General features: G+C 42.0%; 1 protein-coding gene across 3 annotated transcripts in view; it reads left to right on the forward strand.

Moving 5' to 3' along the window:
• LOC119658623 (ras-related and estrogen-regulated growth inhibitor-like protein) overlaps positions 1–22,826 on the forward strand; it is a 187,724-nt gene that overhangs the window by 43,500 nt on the left and 121,398 nt on the right. The gene's annotated exons all lie outside the window — the stretch shown is intronic.

Here is a 22,826-nt window from a genome sequence, read left to right on the forward strand (position 1 = left end):
TTTGGTCCCAGCTGACTTACTAAAGAGGAAATCTGACTTATCGACCAAGAAGTGTTTTCGTCAATCTAGACGAGTTTTCCAGGCTTTCAAATAAACATCCTGCATCTTTCATATCTAGGCGGATCGTTTTGGTAAATGGTAAGAATTACATGTCCCTAAAATATAGATTCAGGATATCCACTCTTCCTTTGATTAAGGCAACGTAGTCCTAGGACCTTTCGGATTGTACATCCAATTTAAAGTCTTAGAAAAACGATTTCCGGTTGTCACTAAAAGATAAAAACAAGTATCTTTCGACGAAGACCTGCTGGAGGAAAAATGGACACATTTGTCCGCTTGGTTCTCTTCTACAGTCACTACTAGTACAACCTCAATAGTCAGGCCCTCAATAAGGGTCAGAGGAGTTACTTGTCAGCCTATTTACCTCCTTGTAGTAGGGACACAGGCTGATACTAATAGTGAGTTTAGTTGTACACTTGTGTACCGATTAGGAACGTAGGGATGAAAATTATCATTGTTATGCCAGCAATCGTCCGATTCTAGGCGAAGCTTGAGCCACATAGCAGCACCACCCTAGTTGTCAATGTCATATCGTGGTGTGTGGTGTGTAGGGTAACCTGTAGCTGTATAATAATATAACCTTACTTCATTTGAACATTTTCAGTAACACCGCGATGAGTTACTCTAATAGCACTATTTCTTGGACTTGGGCATCTGGCCTGGCGAATTTTTTAAATCTGTTGCTGGCCGCGTTCTGTTACAAGAATTCTTTCTATAATAAACCAGAAAATAAGCGTATCAGACTCGATAGTCAACGAAGTTTCCGGCTCTCCTCATTGCTTCGTTGTTCCCCACATATTTTATTGCAGCAAATATTTCAACTATTCTAAATTACCCAAAAAGATATCACATGTAAATATGAAAGTCGCTTAGAGATACCGAAAATTCCATACCAGATGGAATCCAGGTGAACTGTGGTTATATTTTTGTCTTTTTTACCTTCTAAAATGAAACAAAGTAAGATACAAAACGGGCACAGTCTGCAACCTCAGTTCAGCGGGAATTTAGATAATTACCTAATCAACCTGTCCAGCCCACTCAAACCTCGAAATAATATTTTAAAAATCACACTTCCAACCCACTCCGCTGATTATTTACACATAAACGTGTTTTTTTTTTCACAAAATGCAGAACAATCTCGCAGATATTCAGGTTAAAAATATCATTTCCGCACAACATAAGAACCACCGGCAAAACTATCGTTCCAGAAAATTGATAGTCAACCTTTCAAAATCCACCTCTCTCCGGGTGCGGGGCTAGCTGCGCGGTGGCACATTGGCCCACATCTGCAGATTGATTGGTCTGAATTATGAGTGGTGAATTAATACGTTAATAACTTGTATTGTGTACGCATCAATAATTTAAATTAAAAAGAGCCTTTCGAGCCTTTTACCCAACAAGTGGATTATCTAATAGCGGCCAATTGATTTCTGCAAAGTGGCACAATGTGAGGTGAAGAATGTTGGTCGCTCGTGTGACTTTGATGGGGCACAGATCAAGCAAGTAGCTAAAGTATCTAAAGAAGCCAAAGTATCTAAAGTAGCTATTCTTTGATAGTGCGTGCATTCACGTAGTGGCAACAGATCAGTATTGTCGAGATTGTTGATGATTTTGCGCAATAAATATTGCAATGTGGTATGTGATCTTTGGTTGTTGGCCTTTGGTAGTGTTTCTTCTCTTGAATAAACAGCGGAAAACAGTCCCAAGAGAGATGTTCAAACGGAGTTGCAGTCTATCAGAAACAATTTGCTTTTCTAATAAGAAGACCAAAATGTAAATTTCTTTATGATTGGATCTCTATAGGTCTCTGTTTCCGGCCAAACTCAGTGTTAATTAGCGACGACCATCCAATATTGACATTGATTACCAGTTACAGAGAAAACTGACTTGGATGGTATTCATGGGGGTCTTCCTTGTCTATTACTGTCTCCGAATTAAAGCTCATGTGGTTAAAGGGTATTCAGGATATAAACTTTCTCGGTCAGAGTGAAAATATAAAGTACAGTAGCACTAGACTAACGCTATAATGGTCGTACATTGGTGGCTTTAATCTGGACGGGACAAGAGAGGGGTGGGGGGGGGGGGGGAACTAGGTTTTAGGGCTTTGAGTTGGCTAGACTGAATTGCGTGAGTCAAGAAGTTTTCAAATTATCCTGTAGTAAGGCAAACTATCGCTATGTCTCGTGATCTGATTGGTTTTTATTGACTTGGCTTTTGGGACTAAGAGAAACAGGACTTCACCATGATGCCACCTTCCTCCCACCTTCTCGACAGTGAGTACACATTTTGCGCGCCCATGTAACCATAAAGGGCAACCAGTCGAATAATACTACGGTAGAATTTAAGCCTACTACCTGGGTTGATACACGTCGATCCCAAAGCTGCGGGGCCTCACTTTATCCAGGTTACTTTGATATCACCTCCTTGTACCATTAACTGAGAGCACCGATCCAAGATACTTAAAACTTTAATTTGTGACAGGTGCTGCCACCGGCAGTGATCGCGCTAGTCGTATGTTGATCGTCAGAAACTTTGCTTACTTCAGATTTTGTGGTAGTTCGTGTTGCATGAGATAATCATCCCAAATTTTGGTGAGCTGCTTGTGTTGCTGACGTAAGATGCTAAGATTAAGGATTGTATGATGGCATGTATTCGTAATGAGTATGAAGAATAGCCATGAAAGGACACTTCTTTGATGAACGCCAACGACAATGTAGTAGTAACTAACTCCGCCTTCATCACCATAATAGACCGATTAAGTTCGACAAATGACTTCCTCTCGCATTAGGTTTTATCGCAAGCAGACACGTTTGCATGTCAAACGGTCAAACGCCCTCATAAGATCTGGTAGGATGTAAACTAGTCTATATATCGCCCTGATAGACAAAATCGTGCTATTCATGAATCGCTTGTAGACTTCGTTTTCCTAAGACTTCCTATTTTTGGTAGTCATGATGATAGGTATTCACGTGAGTAAGATAATTTCTTCTGCCTTCTAGCGAAATAGCTGCAATTTATCGCGGCTATCGTGGTGCGGTCTTCTAGTTGTTTTCCTCGTCGTCGAGGCACTACAGCTCATTTTGGGGCTTAGTCTTCAGGATCTCTTACCTCCAACCATCTCGACGCATCCTCTTACTCTGAAATCCGATGACGATCTACTGATGAATATATCATGGTCAATAGAATCTGCCCATTGCTTTCGAGGTTTTCCTACCGGTCATCGTCTTTCTGCTCTCCTTTCAATTGCCCTTTTAGGTATCTGAATCTCATCTATAGGCTGACCGTAAATAGTTGATCAGTGGTCAATCTTCCAATCCGAAAATCATCTTGGTATTCACCAATCTTCTTATTAGCGTACAGAATATTTCTGAAGGTTTTATAAGAGTAAGTAGTGAATTGCTCTGTAATTTTCGCATGTCAACTTGTCACTTTTTTGCGGATAGGGCATATCACACTTTTTTTTCCACTGTTTCAGAATCAGTTCGTGGTTGTAGATGGTGAGAACCAAATTATAGATGGATTCCTTGGTCCATAGCCTGCCTGAATTGATGAGTTGAGCGGAGATGTCATATATGCCCGGTGCATTGTTCATTTTTAAGGTTTTGTGTGAAACAAAACCTTACAAGAATCGATTCGATGTCTGTCTGTCCGTCTGTCTGTCTGTCTGTCTGTCTGTCTGTCTGTCTGTCCGTCTGTCTGTCTGTCTGTCTGTCTGTCACAGCCGATTTATTCGGAAACGGCTGGACCAATCATCACGAAAATTGGTAAGAATATGTGATCTGCCGTTCCCTTTACATGTAGAAACTGACGCCATTTTGTGTTAAGTTTAAGGGGGGGCTCCATACATGTGAAAGGAGGGTGCAAAATTTTTTTTCACAGAATATAGCCATGTGGGGTATCAAATGAAAGGTCTCAATTAGTACTTTTCGAAACTGGTCCAACATTTGATATTGGGTGAAACATAGGGGAGTGAGGGCTCAAAATATGACCATCAAAAAGTGTAACAGGTCTCGTTCTCAGAACCTATCCAACCGAAAAATCTGAAAAAAATCGCAGTAGTGCATCTCTACGAAATCTAGGCCTCAAAATATATCCGGTTCCGATATCTACACAAATAAAGTTAATAATAGTATATTTCCCCATTTTGGAAATTTACCCGACACCCTCCTTATTTTCATCCCAGAAGTACAAAATTTGGCACGCGTATAAAGAACAACATAGTGCATAATTTGGTGAAGTTTGAAGAAAATCAAACTATTAGTAACAAAGTTATAGGGGGTGAAACTTTACAATTTTTTGTGAATTTCGTGCACTCTACAACCTGCATGACGTCATCATCACATATCAATTCGTCAATACCACAACGAAGTAAGTTCGTATGAATTGGGTGGAAAAGAATTATTTTGTTTTAGTTTTTTAATCATTTGTATATGAATATCAATTATTCCAACGGGACATGTGTGTATGTAAATATATAGTATATGCGTGCTAATGGACTTTGCGGGTAGTGCCTAATTCAGATAGATATAAGAAGTAAACCGGAAATATGGGTACGATCAATCTATATACGTGCCTATATGTGTACAGTATTCGAAAATAGGCAGTTTGTTTGTTTAGGGTAAACGTAACATCTACAGCTGTAATATGTACGTATGTCTCGTAGTTTTGTGGTTGTATACGGATAGAAAAATGTGCGTTGAAATTTCTTAGATAAGATGAACACAAAACCTTTATACCCGAAGCCCGAGCTTCCGGTATTCCGACTTGTTTAAGGTTGTGTGTGAAACAAAACTGTGAACGCTCACGCTTACAGTGAGTTACATCATTCTACGTGGAATTTAAGGAGGAATCGTTTTTGTTTTCACAAAGGGTAGTTTTGGATTGACATCCACGCCTTAGGCTCTTCACTACTTTGTAGGCTTTCTTCAATTCGTCGTCAACGTGGTCAACCACTTCAACCAGCGAAGGTAATGACCATATCCTTTTATGAGTTCGCCTGGGTGGGAAGCACACTCACCCTCACTTTGTGCACCGGAGCCATTACTGCTTTGGCACAGATTCTTTCTTTTACCCGACATGATATTTGAGGTCATCCCAAATAGTGATTTAGTCAGCTTCAGGCATATCCCGTATTCCCCTTGCCCTTGTCTTGTTTGACGAGGAGGTTCTGGAAGGTATCTTCTTCGCAGTCGATGTAACCCACGAAGACTTTCAGAGAAAATCGAAGTTGGTATACCGTTTGTGATTGATCGACTCCGATATTGTTCAACCACGGTGGGTGTAGCCGCATATCTATCACGAATATTTTCATTTCGAATATGATCACAGCATGTTAGGCCATTCATCTAACACAATGTATTCCTCTACCATTACGAGGTGGTATCCATTATCTTTAATAATCGGTCAGTAGGGAGAGATAGTGCAAACGACACGGCGGTAAATCATCATTATCATCAATGGAGCAACAACCGGTATATGGTCTAGGCCTGCCTTAGTAAGGAACTCCCAACGTCGCGACTTAACGCCGAGGTCTACCAATTAGATATCACTAAAAGCTGTCTAGCGTCGTTCGCTAATATGTCCATCACAAAGAACATCAGCTGGGGAGCGCCACTTCACTCAAAATGTACTGAGTCCCGAAGCAATTTAATCCCACATTGGGCGCCATAAATGCAAATATGGATATTGTTTTTTAGAGGCTCCTTTGATATCTTGATACGGTAATATACGATCATTCAAATCTATAGGTACTTCTCTTAATTTTTCATTGACATAAATGCGAAAATTATTGACACAAAACTGTCTGAGGGATCATTTCAACAGCCTGGTCTAATTTTGGTTGATTTCAAAGGCAATACGACAAAAAAAATATCAACATATTCCGATGAAACTGTGAACTTTTTCTACATGCGAGACGGATGACTGTAAGAGTATCGATCAGAAGGCAGAAGGAGCAACTAACAGGTCATAAATTAGGCAGAGCTTCACTTCCTTCGCTTCTTCCGATATCTGTTTGGTTTGTCACAAAATTGTTGACTGTAGCCAAATGATTCTAGATTCGGAGAAGAAGATACGACGGCTAGTCGTACTTTTCCTATCTGCATTAATGGTCAGAATATTGCAGGTGTTGATCCATTTGTATACCTAAGCAGCATGTCAATGAAAGCCTTAGCAACATTGGACATGTTTTCACTGTTTAGTCCACAATCTCAAATGAAGTACTAATGTTCTTTCCGTGTTGCTCTATGGAAATAAAAGCTTCAAGCCTTCGCCAACACTTGTTTGCTTTGAATCACAGAGATCTCATTTAGGTCCCCCATGAGTTGTTTACCTAGTGTCCGCTGTTTCGCTCTAGATAGAGCCGAGCAATCGTAAAGGAAGTGCCTGAGGGTATGCTGAATTCTGGATCTTAGTCTTGGCGCTCGGGTCATACCCCACTCGCCGAAAGGCTTTCAGTATCGCCAGCACTTCCACCTGGAATACAGTAACGAATCCTGGATGACTGTACGACTCGGATACGCTCTGTGTTTCCGAGAAAGTTCTCCCACACCGACTCTACCGACCATCTTTGATCCGTCGCTGAAGAATACCGTGTCATACATAACATTGCAACACGTCGTCTCTTTCCTTCTGTTCTAGTCGGAAAGTCCACACCAAAATTCCCTGTAAAGCTCGGCTCGCATATGGTGTAGTCCGCTAGGAATACCCACAATTAACGAGGTTTTCCGTCCATATTACTATGGTCGTAGGGCTTCTCTGTCCAGCATCCGAGAGCAACGCACGATACAATATATTTCCAGTAGTTGCAAGATAGGGGGGGTGGGCGGAACAATAGAAGCACATCAAAGGCATTTGTCGGTAGGACTGAAAACCATCTGCAACACATGCACAGGAGATTGTTTGAATTGTTTTCAGCTGAAAAGAAAGGAATCACGCAACTATGGTGGACACATAGAGGTCAATACCATATCAAATTGCTCCACATTGACACCTCTAAAGTAAACCTATAGAAATTGATGGATGTTGTATTGACGAGGTAGAAATAAAACCCCCAATGTGGGACTCGTCAGTGGTCGGTCAGTGGTGCCTATGAATCCTCGTGTAATGTAAGCTTTTTGATGTCAGGCGGGGGGATTTTAAGGATACAAAATTGAAAGCAAAGTGACATTAAGTACATATGAATAGAGACACTAAACTAACTTTGCGATGACCACTTGATTTGCCAGCGTAAATCGAAGTGCCTTTCTTCCGTCCATGGACCAAATTATATATTATTGCGATCTAATCTTGGCAACTCATTTTTTGCATCTTTTCAAATCATCCAAAGTCAATTACGACAATGATCCAATCTTCATTGAATAATTATACGATCAAGAGACGTTCATTGTCTGCCGCTATTGATCGTTGTCTCCGCATCGACGTTGAGTAACCTGTTTCAATTTTTTTTTCTCCTTACAAATCGCAACGAATCAGGTGTTGATTCTTATCGGCCGTGACTAATTTGTTTCGTGGCAAATGACTTAACGTGATTAGTTAATTGTTATTCATGTTGGTCTGTCGCCTGTGAGATAATACCAGTGCATGATGTGTTTACGCCTTCTCCAAAGAGCCCACCACATTATGCTTGTAGGCGCTGGAAAGTGGTTAAGAAGAAACTAACAACAACAAAGCTGTTCCAGAAGAAACTCCGCAATCAATAGCATCGGCAGCATAGAGATGGCTACAAAACAACAATTGTGTTATGTAATGTTGATGCACAACAAGTTCAAATAAATTAATAATGAAATTTATTTACCTATTTGATCGTTGTGTTATTTGCTCATTAATTCAACCGCCTCAAAACAGCTCGTTTTAAATGTTTCACATATGAGTGTGTGGAAATTATCGAGGGCTGTGTACAGAGTTCTTGAGCTTCTAGAGTATCGACCTCATAATATCGGGGATACTTCCAATTAAAATTACAATACAAATTTACAGCTCTTACTTTTTCTTTACTTTTCATCTAATCCGTTCATCAGTTTCAAGTTAGTTTTATCCATATAGTCCCATGTGATGTTCCTCGAAGATGTGCCGTGCTAGCATCCATTTCAAAGAAGTGATCATCCTTTTATTTTTCCCGGCCGTTTGCGCTTCTTTTGAGTGCTGTCCTCTGCGTTTCGTAATCCTTCTTTCCCCTCTAGTTATTAGTCTATAAATCTCCGGGGTCTTCCATTTCCATCGTAAATCCTCAAGCCTGATGCACCTTGTTCAGAACCTCCTACATATCCTAAACTTCATCTTTGTGCTTTCCAAGCATCCTGGTGAAGCAAACGCTGTTTTACTTGGTGGAGAAAAATCCCACAACATTGACCCGGAAATAGGAACCTGGTACGCTCATGAAGCTTGCCGGGAGTACATGACAGAAAGTTAATTGACTTTTAGAGGAAAATTTGATAAAGGAGCCGGAGGCGTGGAAATACCCTATTGAGTAACCTATTTTTGAAGAGGATCGAGGATGATCTATATGGTCTAAGCTTGTTAAGTCACAAAGCCCGTAAATCCTTTCAGATCAACCCGGAAGTTAAGGCCTCGTACTAATCCGTGTAATCATTGGAATTTGACTCACAAAGAAACATCATGCTTCCTATTTGTCAAGTATAGTGCATTAAACTGCAGGGTTGGCGTGGCAGCCCCCTTAACCACCCATAACCCAGGCAAAATTTGAACTTAACTTCATTCCATTCCTTGGAAAGTCGATAAACTTTTAATCCTAACCCTACTTCTACCTTGAAAAGCGGGTATACTCCCCTGAGGGGAGGTGAAGCACAAACCGGGATATCTAAAACTGAGCATTGTGTTGAACTGCTGATGCAGTAACAGCTTAGGACCATCTGCGACCTCTTTCATGATGCGATGTACGGTACTGAAATTATGTTTGTTCGTTACAACTACAGTTTTATCGACCTTGCGACGACCAGTTTTTCCTTGGACTCTGACTCCTTTTTTAATTTTGAGCCTAGGATAATCCATTTACTTGCTCCTCTCTTTTTGCACCAGTCAACAGAGCTTGTCCATCAACCCAACCAAAATCCATGGTTCCTGCAAATAGATGATCACGACACGCAAGGAGTTGTAAACGACTCCTTTTTATGATCAAGGGGTCGTCAAAGTCCACCTTGGAATTTAAATCACCCATTACACAATATCACTTTTAGGAAGCTTCTCCTGAATTTGATGCTTATAAAAACATCCTTTTTCAATCGACTAGAAATATCCCTAGATGCGTAAAATTGCACTATTTTGATGGAACATAGGTCGGCTGGGTGGACCCAGTAAACAACGCAAGTTACACGCTACTCGGTGTCCGAAATTGGAGGACACTGTCGCTCAACCGAGACGAATGGAGGTGACTTCAGGAAGTCAAAGACCTACATTGGGCTGTAGTGTCATAAATGAAAACCAAAGATGTGTCAAAATACAAAAGCACAGTACCATGGAGGAATGAGAAATCCTCGATATCATTATTGAGGAGCGTGGAAACATTTCAGAAATCGATTGAAATCTGGGGGGGTAAGGTGACACAACTTGTGAAGAGTTACCTTTACCCTGGCGAAAGAACTACCAGTAATTTTTGCAAAGGGGGGTATTTGAAAAAAAGCGTGGCCCGTACACCAGAAGAAAGGTGTTTGGGGTCTTCAACACGAAAGAGGTAAGGCTCATTGGTCAAAAGTCCTTCGCAGACTCATGGCCGCACCTGTCCGCTTTCGGTATGAAAACTAATCGTGCGCATCTCCAAGACTGTGGTACGTAACCCAAAAAGATACAGCCCTGATAAATTTCAACAAGCTACCGTGTAAACCCTTTTTCGATACTTCTATAGCATGATCGGCATCATACAATCCGGGCTCGGAGATTTACATGCGGAGAAGCTGTTTACAGGCTAGCCGATCTTATTCTCGGTAATTAACGATTTGATAGTCTCTTAGGGCTGGGGCAGCTGCACACACTCCAAGTAAGGCTTTAAATTAGAGTCCTCCTCGCTGACGGGGAAGTGCGTCTGAGCCAGCAGCTCCAGGGTTTCACCAAACAATTCCGTGCAACAGTCTTTCAACTATTTAAGAAAGCATGGGCTCCTATGTGGTGCTTTTAATGTTCTGACAATAGTGCAACCAGGACCGCCTTTTGCCAGTCTTGATGGCCGAGTTGTATTTCTTCAGGCAGTCCTTGTTATGGCTGTTCCAGAGCCTCGAATTTTGACCTTTGACACCGGTTCGTCTCTTGTGCCAATGTGGCTAATTTGCGCACAGGGTGTGGGGACCTCTGCAGTGAGATATAAACTGAAAAGTATCCAACTATGCTCCGAAAAGGATCTCTGCTCAGTCATTTTCCAGTTCTCGTCACTAACAATCCATTTGTTAGTTAGATGGGTGATATCAAGAACCTCCTCCCAAACGTCGTACTTCTCCAAGCTGGGAAAATAGCAACTTGCTACTGCAGCTGTTTCACGCCGTTGATTTTCGAGCTGCCCCCTAGAATACGCCTTGTATAGGCGTCTCTTGTGCTGTGGAATAAATTATAATATTTGCTTTGGGGTCGTTTGATTATTCGGTTGCCTCCGAACTTATACTAATGCTACATTGATGTCTTCCAGAAGGGGGAAGACAAGCAGATTAGCAGAGGCGCACTTCGAGTGCTGCAGATTTATTTATCTCCTCATTTCCTCGAACAGCCCTTTGACGACGTCGACTGGATTCAGATCGTCATCCGATTTTCCGTAGCGGGTCAATTTCATATTTACGTTCCTGATTTCGAACCGCATTTTGTATTCTGCGGTTTCCAGTGCATCCAGCCAATCTTCGTTTATACGGAGCATGAATTGTTGGCTGTTCGCCTGGAGTTCGTCTCAGTCGTGAGTGTTCTTGGGTTTTCAAGGCATAAGAATCGAACGAGCTTGTCTTTATCAACGCGGATCTTCGGAAACCGGATGCGAGCACTCCCAAGCATTGCGGATATTAGCGACGCATGAACTGAAAAAATTCCCTGCAGAATTGGTCTTCGCATGCTATAACGTTGAACCTACAAACCACCTGAGAGGAATCGAAGCACGGGATGGATCCCGTGTGTTCGTCTTTGCCGTTCAGGAGATACTTGATGACCGTTTCCTACAGGCCTCAACACTGGTCCACATCTCCGAAGCTAGTTTACCGCTAGTGGAATTGCCACCCGCCAACGCCACCAGTAAGCGATTCCCGGTCACGTTAGTGGAGGGTTTCGTAGTTCGTGGCTCGTCGGCTGGCTGTACCTGTTGGCTGCGTACTTGTTTGCAGAGGTTGATTCACGTCTGCATCCTTGCACACTCTGCTCCGCTTGTGTTTTTGTTCGACCTCATCTTCAGATTGATTGCGTTTGAGAGCGGTGAGCTTCGCCTTCCACGCCTCTGCTAGCCATTTGCTGTTATATTCTTTAACATTTTTCGCTTGGTATTTAGCGAGGTCCCTTTCATCCTGCTTGATGACAGTACCAGCCTCTTTACTAATAGCTATCTTGCTCAGAATATGTATTGCCTTCTGGTACTTCGCACAGCACAGTTCTTGCTTTTGAGGGGGCCCCCGACGTTGACGGTATGGCTGGTACTCGTGACACCTAGCTCGACGGCAGTGAATTTCAAACGGGAAACCACTAGTCCTTCTGCCGCGTACTATCAGCACAGTGTTACGGTTGGTACCAACTGAACTGCCCCCAAAGGTTGCTGTCTCCGGGTTGGGAGCCAGCAGCTCGCCCTCCGATGCGGCTGGCACCACGACCCCTTTTTCTATCGTCTGTTTTTCTTGGTTTTTTTATTTCTCTTGGTCCCACAAGTAGTCTCGGAATAATATCCACCCTAGTCCGACCACCAAGGTAAAGGTCTTATTTGAAAGTGAAGGTGTCCAAGGTATTCAGAGTTCGCATACTAAAGATCAAGCTGGCCCATTGGCCACGCAGCCCTCGGCGTATGCTGTTCCACCCTGACGACAGCCCACTTTCCTTTAATACATGACCAGCATGCAAACAGGTCCTGGTTAGTTAGATTAGCCCATCTGAAGATGGTTTGCAGCGGCCACCACGAGGAGGTTGTTTGAGGACTTGCCGAATTATGCAACTTTAACCTGACCAGACCCTCATTACTTGGACCATCAGCAGCGCCATCTGATGTTTGAGGATGCCAGGGGAAGGTTCTCCTTGTGATCATTTGGTCTTTGATGTGCTTCCGCTTGTGTGACTCTGAAAATCTTTAAATGTCACGTAGATACCAATAAATTCTAATTATTCCACAACAATAATTTTTCACTGTGCTTGTCCGATACCTCACTACCTCTTGGACAACAATTACAACTAAAATCTTACACTTCCCAAAGGAAAGTACAAATCTTTGCGCAACACAGTACGCGCTCGATCGCATAGATGGGGAAAATTCTGCAATATTGAAGCACTTCATAGCAGATACCTAATGTTTTCAAAGCAATTGAGGACGACATCTTTAGATGAAATGGGAAATATAATTTCGATGATTTGCATGTGCAGAAATGAATAATGGACATGAGAGCGTTTAACTAGAAAATTCAATGAATTACACATAAACGATTATTTGCATTGAAATTTTGTGTGTGAAATTATTATTTGCAGATTGTTTTCGATTTCAGTGCAATGAGAAGTTGATGTTTCTACGCATTACGTAAGAGATAATCCGCAAATTTGGCTGGACCACCTCCATTCAGGAAGTGGAGTCGACTTGGCGGTTAATTTCGAAAATTTCAAACTAATATTCACAATTTTCTCTAAAGATTCATTTTATTAATTTCAAAATTGAATTGAAAGATAAAAGTAACAAAATGCAGTCAATCATAGTCAAGTTCCCACAACAGAAACACGAGTTTCGGCCGCGGACAATTCATCAAAATTTTATCTGCTTCAATAAATTATTCTAGCTCGGTTGCTGCGTTGTATTTTTATGACAACTACACAAATAAATTCATATTCATTACTTTTTTACAAGCTGGTTGGAGTCCACTTAAATTGCGAACTTTCCCAAATAAATATATCTTGATTGAATTGTTCTCGACGTGGACCCCGGAAAGTTCATCGTTGACTCCATTTCGGTCAAATTGAATTGATTTGGAAATTTTCAATAGTTTTTGGACCTTCTGGAGATCGGCGCCATGGAATATAAAAATGCGCAAATAAATAATTAAGATAATGGAAAGTATCTGAATTGTTGCAACTTCGTTTGAATATGATTGATTTTCTGCTGTTTTTATTTCTAGCGCCAATGCTGGTGTGAGATTATTTCTGGGAATGTTTTTTTAGAATAGAATGAGTTGAACTTGATGGAGTGGCGTATTCACACTTTGAGAACTGTACTTTTCTATATCAGGCACTTTTATTGATGAGTTGTTTATAGATTGAATTGTAATTAGTCAGATCTCAAGTGAGAAATATCCACGACCAAATAACGGAAGAAAGAATTACCGAGGTTGACTGGTTTTAAAAATAACCAAGCTACAATTAAGAATGCCTTGTGAGCTCCGGTTTAAAAATATACTCAAAGCCTTCCCTGCTGACCTCAGCGCTATGACCTACGACTATCAACAACAGTTAATCGTTGACTTCTGGATTGTTTGCATCCCCTTCGACAATAATATCGAAGGCTCCCAGAATGCTTCCGATATAAGTTGGACACTCTGGGTCTAAGCGAATTGAGATGATTGGACCCTTTCCTTCTTTAGTATATTCCCTACTTCCAGATGTATAAACTTTGCATCTGGCATTACGTGTTCTTCCAGATGGCTCGACCTACTTTGCGCAAGTGTCGGACACTGTCCCATGACGTGTATAGAGGTTTCATCACACTCCGCACAAAACCTGTAGGCAGTGTCCGTAGATATCCCTAGCTTCCCTAAATGATAGTTTAGCCGACAGTGACCAGTGAGAATTTCCACTATGATTCGAAGGTTCTTTTTAGTGAGGTTTCAGCAATCCTTTGTGCGCATGGGTTTGTATCCCCCAATAAGCACCCTGAACTGCTCCATTCCTGGTAGCCCCGCCCTGTATAGTTCCCTCAACCGTTCCTCTTCATTTCTTAATGTCATAGCCATGAAACCATCTCCGATTCCACAGAAGGGTTCTGGCCCGTGTAAAGGCGTCCCCGCGCTCTTCTTGGCCAGCTCGTCCGCTGCCTCGTTGCATTCCATCCCAGCATGGCCTGGAACCCAGAGAATTCAGACCTCGTTTGACGAGCCGAGCATATTCAGTCTTTCAAGGCATTCCCATACATGTTTAGAGTTCACCTGGTTGGACCTAAGTGCTTTGACCGCTGCTTGGCTGTCGGTGAGAATAGCAATGTTCTGCCCCCTGTAATTCCTTTGGAGATTAAAGGAGGCACATCTGCCAATGGCGTATATTTCCGCCTGGAATATGCTAGTGTGCCTACCCATTGGCTCCAAGTACATTTTCCTTGGACCAATGACACCGGCACCCGCTCCCTCTGCTATGAGGAATCCGTCAGTGTACCAAGTAATCAGGTGCTCGTTTAGGCGTATGTTCAAGCCACGCTCTCTCAGTTTGCCTTGTTACTCGAATGTGTCTCAAAGTTCTTATCAAAGTGAAACCTTGTTGTCATGTTATCCCTTGGTATCAGTAACTCGAGATACCGCCTAGAAGGAATATCAATCTTCCTTCGGTTTAGGCAGCTCCCCGGCTCATTGATACTCCCGGCCATCCTGAATATTGCTCTCCTTGCCTGCATCTCTATGTACAGATGCAGAGGGGTTAATCCTAGAAGGACTTTCAGGGATGCCGTTGGGCAAGTCCTCATTGCCCCACTGATACACACACTAGTCAGCCTTTGGAGTTTACATAATTCCCTGGTTTCTGTGCTGAGTTCGGTTCTTTCTGCCCATATTACCGCCCATATTATCGGTAATCATTGGCCTTACTATTGCAGTATATATCCAAAGTAGTATCTTCAGCTGCAACCCTATTTTTTGGGTTGGATTGATCCGCAGTCACGCCTTCCTGCACTAGGCACTAGTAACCCTTAGTCCAGTTTGGATTGAATCACATAGGGTCATATTTGTCCCTACAGATTAAAACAATGTCGTCCGCATAATCTTGGACCTGTTTCCAGGATTTATGAGCACGCCCAGGAGTTCGTTCACTACCATACTCCACATAAGCGGCGATAGTACTTTTTTTTTCAGTCTTTGTCCCGTTCACAAGCGGGGTCGGCTCGTCGTGATTGGTTTCGCCATTTGGCTCTATCGAATGCCTGATTTGGGCGCAATCTTGAGGCTTCTACATCCCCAACCAGCGTATCAAGCCACCGTTGTTTCGCCTTTTGGTCGTTTACCATCGACTTCGATGTGCAGACCAAAGATTGGGTGCCCTAGTTGTCAATTAGCTATAGGTTTATATTTTTTTCCTTTACTTGTGGCTAATCAAAGCTTATTACTTGCATGTAACTTCTTCCTTCTCAATAGTGTAATGACATAGTGGGATTGGTTAATGGCCAAATAACCATCCTGAGGGAGAGTTATTCCAAAATCTAAGTAGTTGTGAAATTTCCCGCGAAGGCCCACCCGCAAATATTGGAGTTTCACCAAAGTGTACCATCGCCACGGAATGTGGGAGGTTCTTTGAACACTTCAGACCGATTTGTGTCATTTAGCCAAACTTCACGTGTCCTTATATCGAGACTTGGGTCCATAATGGAACCTGAAAGAAAGAAAATCATCGGGATATCAGGCAAATCTAATGAAAGATAAACATGCGGCGAATAAAACCAAAAAGGTGGGTCGACCGCGGGTGTGATGCCATAAAGCTCCGGACCTGAGTAACGCTATCGAGAGAGAAAGTCAACGACGGATCGCATCCTCAATCGATATATTCAAAAGGCGCGGAACTTAGAAATGTTACCCTGCGTTGGGATCCTCAGTCTATAATATTAAGCTTAATAAAGTTGATCGACAGTCGAAAGTCATCCTCAATGGCCAGAGTTAACCAACACTCATCAATCATTACAAATGGGCAGACCTTGAACCCGGTTTGTAATGACTTAATGAAGTTTGTCAACTCCAGCAACGCAGGATGATCTTTGATCATCGACCATTGACCATGTTAACTTACTAGCATTCATTATGGTGTCCATCCATACCCTACGGTTCTTTTGCGGATAGACTATGCTATACCAGGATAGGATATTTGCGGATTTGCGGAAAGGTCCCGGTCGAAGAGATCATCGTGCTTCAGTTACATCCAAATTCGATAGGCCTGCTTTAACTCTCTCTCGCTTTCTCGCTAAAATTATGTCCCTCAGTCATTTTATAGAAGACTAGCTATTTTTCAACCTTATTTTTGGAGTTACCAAGTACGATTCTCATCATAAGAATATATCAATTCTTAACTCTATGCGCAGAATTTCATCACTGAGCAATGGCGATATTGATACATCATCATCATTCAGTGAGGGATGAAGAGATTGCAAACATACTCCTAAAGATGCATTTTGTGCATGTCTTCTTACATAGATCTGGAGTAGACGCTTTAAAACAGTACTCAAGGCAATGACCTATACTAGTTAGCAAAATCTAACACTCTCACGGTTCACAATAATAATAATTTTCCTATAGTTTTGCAAAACAATATATTAGCGACGAAAAGTACTTATGGGAGAGAATTCGTATCCAATTCAAAGAGTAGGCGGCACTAATCAGTTTCCAACAGTCGCCAACAATAGATATCTATGGGCTTATAACGTTCCGCGACCTTAACTTTCATTCCTAATAAACTAAACTTTCTTATAAATACCACCGTGGATAATTTCTCCTATCTAGGGTCGAAAATCACAACCAATAACAGCTACGATGATGAAATCCGCGCACGGTTGTTGGCAGCCAACAGAGCCTATTTCAGCTTACAGAAACTGTTCCGCTCGAAACGTCTCATCATAGGGTCAAAGCTCTTACTGTAGGAGACAATAATCTTGCCAGTTGTCATTTATTCCTCGTAGACTTGGGTTCTTAGCATGAAGAATTGCGAACTATTGTCTGCGGTCGAGAGAAGAATCTTCCGAACAATTTTTAGCCCCCTACATGAGGATGGACGATTCCGTAGCCTACATAACGACGAAATCTATAAGCGGTACCATGATGGTAACTCAAGTGCTAATCTGCTGCTTGGTGCTAGATAGGTTTGGGTTCGTGAAGACATGAGAGTCGAGTCCTTAGTCAACATCCTTTGAGATGATCAGCATTTTCTTTCAGAAGAGAAGGAGATGATCTACGAAGATGTTGGCGTGTCATCGAACACTAAGTACGAGAAAACAATATTGATACGACGTTAGATACGACCTCTGAGATAGAATTAAGCGGGGCTATCTGGCATCCTTGTAGCCAGTAGTCCGCCATACTTGTCTTATCTTTATAGTCTCCATAATCCTGTGCTCATATTCGTCATCATTTCTAATATCTATAGACACCACAACGAATAAAATTGAGATATTTGATATTCAGTGCGCGGTTTCTGGTTCAGAGCTTGGAATGAAGCCAAAATCGAACCAAATCCTTATCCCGAGAAGCAACAAAAAAATTTGTCACCCCTGCATCTTGAGCGGAAACGTCTTTTTCATCTTATAAAACTTTCAATCAGAAATATTCCTTGCGGAAATTAGTTCAACAGAAGTCAAATGACAACATTTGCTAATAAGGGTTCCTGCCCCACGTTGGGCGCCATTTGATAATTGTCAATCTGAATAATAATTTGATCACCCTCAATCGTCAGATTCATGGTACTTTCCATTAGTAGGATTAGAAAGGTACTATGTGCATGCATGGACTTAATTTTGGTTGGGGAATAGATTTAGCGAAAGTACTCTGTGACCTTTTCACAGTCTGCATTGTAGGTCAACACAACAAGACCTCCAATCAATCTATGCATTGTGATTCCTCTGTATAAAGATTGCTCAAGTTGAGGAGGGGACAGAAAATTTTGACTTTCAAGTTTTTTCGCTAATTTTTATCACTGCAAGCAGTCACTGAACCATATTAAACCCAACAATCAACACCCAAAAATTGCCTATCGTAAAAGATGGAGATGGAAGTGAGAGTTAAGGCTAAAAGATTGCTCAGTGAAAAGGCCAGTACCAATCATTTTCGTAAGCAATTTGACTATTCAATTCGACACTATCTGAGCCATCTAAATTCACTATTATGGCACCATCCTATTACATCAACATATCAATTCCGGAATCAGTTTTGACTGTTGACAAATTGCCTCATCCATTGTACGTTTGATTGCATCTTTATCCGCATAAACATGTTATGACTGCATAATAGACGCCTATAATCGAATGCTAAACTTTTCCGATCTTCCTAGCCGGCCAGAATGCGTTTTACTTTTGTTCCGAGGCTAACTTTTAAGAATGATGATCGTATTCACCTTTACGCTAAATTTATGTATCTTATTTGCCATCGTTGGCCATTGCACACCTCGGTCCTCGGTCCTCGGCCATCGCGTACCCAGCTCGCTTCGCTTGATTGGATTATCGATTTATCTCGCTATTTTCAAGACATGAAAATCCGCACAAAAGTCCAACGAGGCCCCAAAGTATCCATTGGGCATCATCTATCCATATTTGTCGATTATCTTTTCGATACTATTCTCGCAAACAACTTGCCAACTATAATGCATTCGTCTTCTATCGACTTTTGTTGTTATTCGAAGACGATTAAGATGAATTGACCAGAACGACTGGATCGCCATTAAGCCGGGTCCGCGTCGTATCCAGCCTGCCCAGGTACAGTTAATTCGGAATTATGATCTATTTGAAGCCATTCGAAATCAAATTGCTGCCTCTAATGAATTTGCAAATTTGTACGAGTACGGGGCCATGGCTGGGTGAAAAGTGTAATTCGTTTGAATTATGATAAAGGAGAAATGCAAAAATATACGACCTCGCTGATGAGGTCAAGAAGATGTTAATAATGGTTGGAAAATGTTAATTAAATTGTTTTGTTTTGCATTGGACGAATTGGCACAGGAATTCATCATGATCGGATATTGATAGATTAAGTAACTGATTTTCGAGTACTTTATTCGTGGATGGAGTAATTACGATAAGTGTGCAATGAGGTTGTTGATTTTTCATGATTTCGATAAATTTGGAAAAAGTTGATTGCATTCGAATGGTATCACCGAAGAGAGCTTTCTGAAATAGGAAAGCATAATGATGGAACAGAAAAGATGAAGTGGAAGAAAAATGGAAGAGATGCGAATTAAGGTGCTTTTTGGGGGGAGGTGAACACGGGAGTTTGGGGGCGATCAATTGATCACATCGGTTTTACTATTGCCAACCATCATTAGGAACATCTATGCTACTGCGCAAGACGGTTCCAAATTTGAGGAGAATCCTTGGCAACTCGGTCTCATATTTGAGATTTTATCAAAATACACGTTCCTTAAGTGACTTCTTTTTCTTCAGCCTTTGTCCCGTTCACAAGCGAGGTCGGCTCGTCGTGATCGGCCTCGCCATTTGGCCCTCTCAAATGCCTGATCTGGATGCAATCTCGAGGCTTTTAAATCCCCATCTAGCGTATCAAGCCACCGTTGCTTTGGCCTGCCTTTTAGTGGTTTACCATCGACTTCGATGTTCAGACCAATCTTGGCAAGCAAATTCTCGTTAGCGCGAATTACGTGACCATACCATCGAAGACGCCTCCCTCGCAGTTTTTCCACAATAGATGCAACTCCATATCGATCGCGAATATTCTCATTTCGGATGTGATCAAAAGGTATCACTCCACTAGTCCAACGCAACATCTTCATCTCCATTACCGCAAGATGCCGTTTATTGTCTTTAATAGTCGGCCAACACTCAGAACCATAGACGGCGACAGGACGGACGACATTGCAGTAAATTTTCGATTTGAGAAGTTCATTGATACGTCGATCACAAAGAACACCAGTTGTATGATAGTGTTGACCCGAGGTATTCAAAACGCTCAGTTCTGGGCAGATCACTGCCGGTGACAGTGATTGTGCCTATTTCGTGGGGATCGGTCGGAAAAAATTTAGTTTTATTCAGATTCAATCTGAGACTGGGTTGCATGAAGCGATCATTCCTTTTTTGGACAAGTTGCTAGAGATGATTTTTGCTATTAGACGCTAGGAAAACATTATCTGCATAAAGCAGTATATAAGGTGCTGGATGTCTCGTGTGACGGTGTCCATGACAAGAACAAAGAGGAGTGGTGAAAGGGCGCTTCCTTGATGAACATAAACAACAGAGGCATAAAGCGAACTTTACTTTTCGAATCGTGGTAAAGCAAATGAACCCAGCGCACTAGTTCTTCTGACAATAAGTGTTGTCGTAGAGCATTCCAGATGAGTTCGTGTGGCACACGGTCAAATGCCTTCTCTAAATCCAGAAATGCATCGTAAAGAGGGCGCGTAACCGCACAGCGTGTATTGCGTGAGTAGTTCCGCAGTTTTTGACAAATTCATGATTCATGGTTATTTCAACGATTTCACGAATACGGTTGTCAAGAATGAGTTCAAAAATCTTCACGGGATGGGATGGTAACTGGATCGGACGGTAATTTGAACATTCTACTGGACTACCTTTCTTTCTCCATATTGGAACTGTGATACTTTCTTCCCAATCAGATAATGTTCTGCCTTCCTGAATAACCCAATTAAAGAATTCACTAAGCCACAGTGTTGGGTCCCAGCTCTTCTGTTTCAAGAGTTCAGATGCGACTAAAACCGTAATAAAATCTTGCAAGGCTTAATCGCAGAAATAAAAAGTAAAAGAGTAAAATGGTCCCCATGGGTCACTCCTTCTCGGCTGGGCATGGTCTACTACGTTTGAGGTGTTCTTTACCGACTCCTACTGAGAATTAGCAGAAGAAAAAAGAAAAGGCCTGCTTTTGGGACGGAAGTGGATGAGGAGATACAAATATTCTTCGCAGGCGGTAATGAAGCAAGTTAAAGGAAGCACTTTTGCGCAATTACATTTAGATCCGGGCGAGCTAATTTTTCCGAATTAAAGTATGAATCTTTTCTCGGTCACTGTCAATTCAAGATGATCGTATGATCGCTCCTAAGATTTCATGTTCATTACACGGGCTATACGTTGGTAGGCAATATCTTTGGTAGAAAAAGAAGACGAGGCAGACCCTGCCAAAGATCGAGCGATAGCGTAAGTCAGGAGGCTAGACAGCTTTTAGGGATATCGAATTGGCGGACCTCGGCGCAAAACCGCGATGTCTGGAGTTCCTTATAAGGCAGGCCTAGACCGGATACCGGTTGTTGCGCCGTTGATGATGATGATGATACGTTGGTGGTTACCGTTGATCTTAGCATCTCATATTACCCCACTAATCTGAAAACTACAAATAACTCATCGGGTCCTGTATTAGACATAATAAAGAGGATATAACATTGTTGAACCTTACAAAAGTTATTCCATTCGAAACGTCTCACTATCGAATTAAAGTGTGCCTTAATTTACAACATAATGATCGTGGCAGCCCACATGTATTCTTCGGTGAGTTGGTTTGTTATCAAGATGGTAGGTAGGTAGGTATCAGTGGCCGCTCCGAGAAACCCAATTAGCTCGGTGGTGCGCCGTTTTGATGCCACAAACTCCAAAGACCGTGACTGCTGTTTTGAGAGCAGGGAGGCAGAGTCTAGCCGGCTCGAATCTTCAGAGCCAGCCCGTAGCATTCACGAAGGAAAGTAACTCTCCCACCCTGCAGCTGGATATCTCTCTGAGGTCCACAAAGAATGGTGTACCCAGTGTTCGTAGCTTGACTCTAGCTAGAGGTGGCCAATCGAGAAAAAGCGTATGTGGGTTTCCCTTCCTTCTCTGCAGCTTTGGCAATGCGAATTGTAGGGTATGGGCCAGTGCCCGTGCCGACCGCCGTAATGAGAAAATGACCACTTTGTAGTTTGTACTCATTTTTAGATAAGGATCCTCCAAACAATATTTGACCGCCCTACAAGAGGATAGACGATTCGGTAGTCCAAGAATATTTTTTCTTAGGTTACGGAATTTATGAGCGATACTACTCCTGTTTGGTTCTGGATAAAATCTAACTCAATAGGTTGCGGTGGGTAGCTAATCCGTATGGGTGAGGGTGAACCAGCACGAATAGTCTATAATGGCAATATCTACGGTAGAAAACAATGTGGCAGACACTGCCTCAAATGGGACGAAGGCGTTGGAATTGGTGAACATGGGCGCAAATCCGGGATGTTTAGTGTTCTTCACTAAGCCAGGCCTGGACTAGACACCGATTATTGTACCATTGGTGATGATGGAATTGCTGAAACCTTATCAGTGGCTCAGGAAACTCTGCTCAGATTATGCATAATTATGCTTCCCGGCAACACAAAAGGATGCAAGAATTTCTGAGATTATTTGGAATTACATCAAATATTGAGCCTCGCTATGCAATTCGGTTTCTTAGAATGCAAATTGAAAAAGCAGGAGCACTCACAATTCCTTAAAGAGGATAATGTCTTACGTTAATAGACCGAGAAACAATCGCAAAGTTAAGTCAGTCAATCCGAATGATATTCGGTAATGCACAGGTTCGTAAACCTGTGCCTCGCAAACCTCGCAAGGTTTGGTGATAACTGCCAGATCAAACTGGCATCTCAACATTTCACCCCATTTTTAAGTATTATTATTATTTTTTAAGTAAATACTAGTATTGATACCCAGACCACTCAGTGAAAGTTTAGTAGGC

The sequence above is a fragment of the Hermetia illucens genome, chromosome 6 (genome assembly GCF_905115235.1).
Source record: "Hermetia illucens chromosome 6, iHerIll2.2.curated.20191125, whole genome shotgun sequence".
Classification (NCBI taxonomy): domain Eukaryota; kingdom Metazoa; phylum Arthropoda; class Insecta; order Diptera; family Stratiomyidae; genus Hermetia; species Hermetia illucens.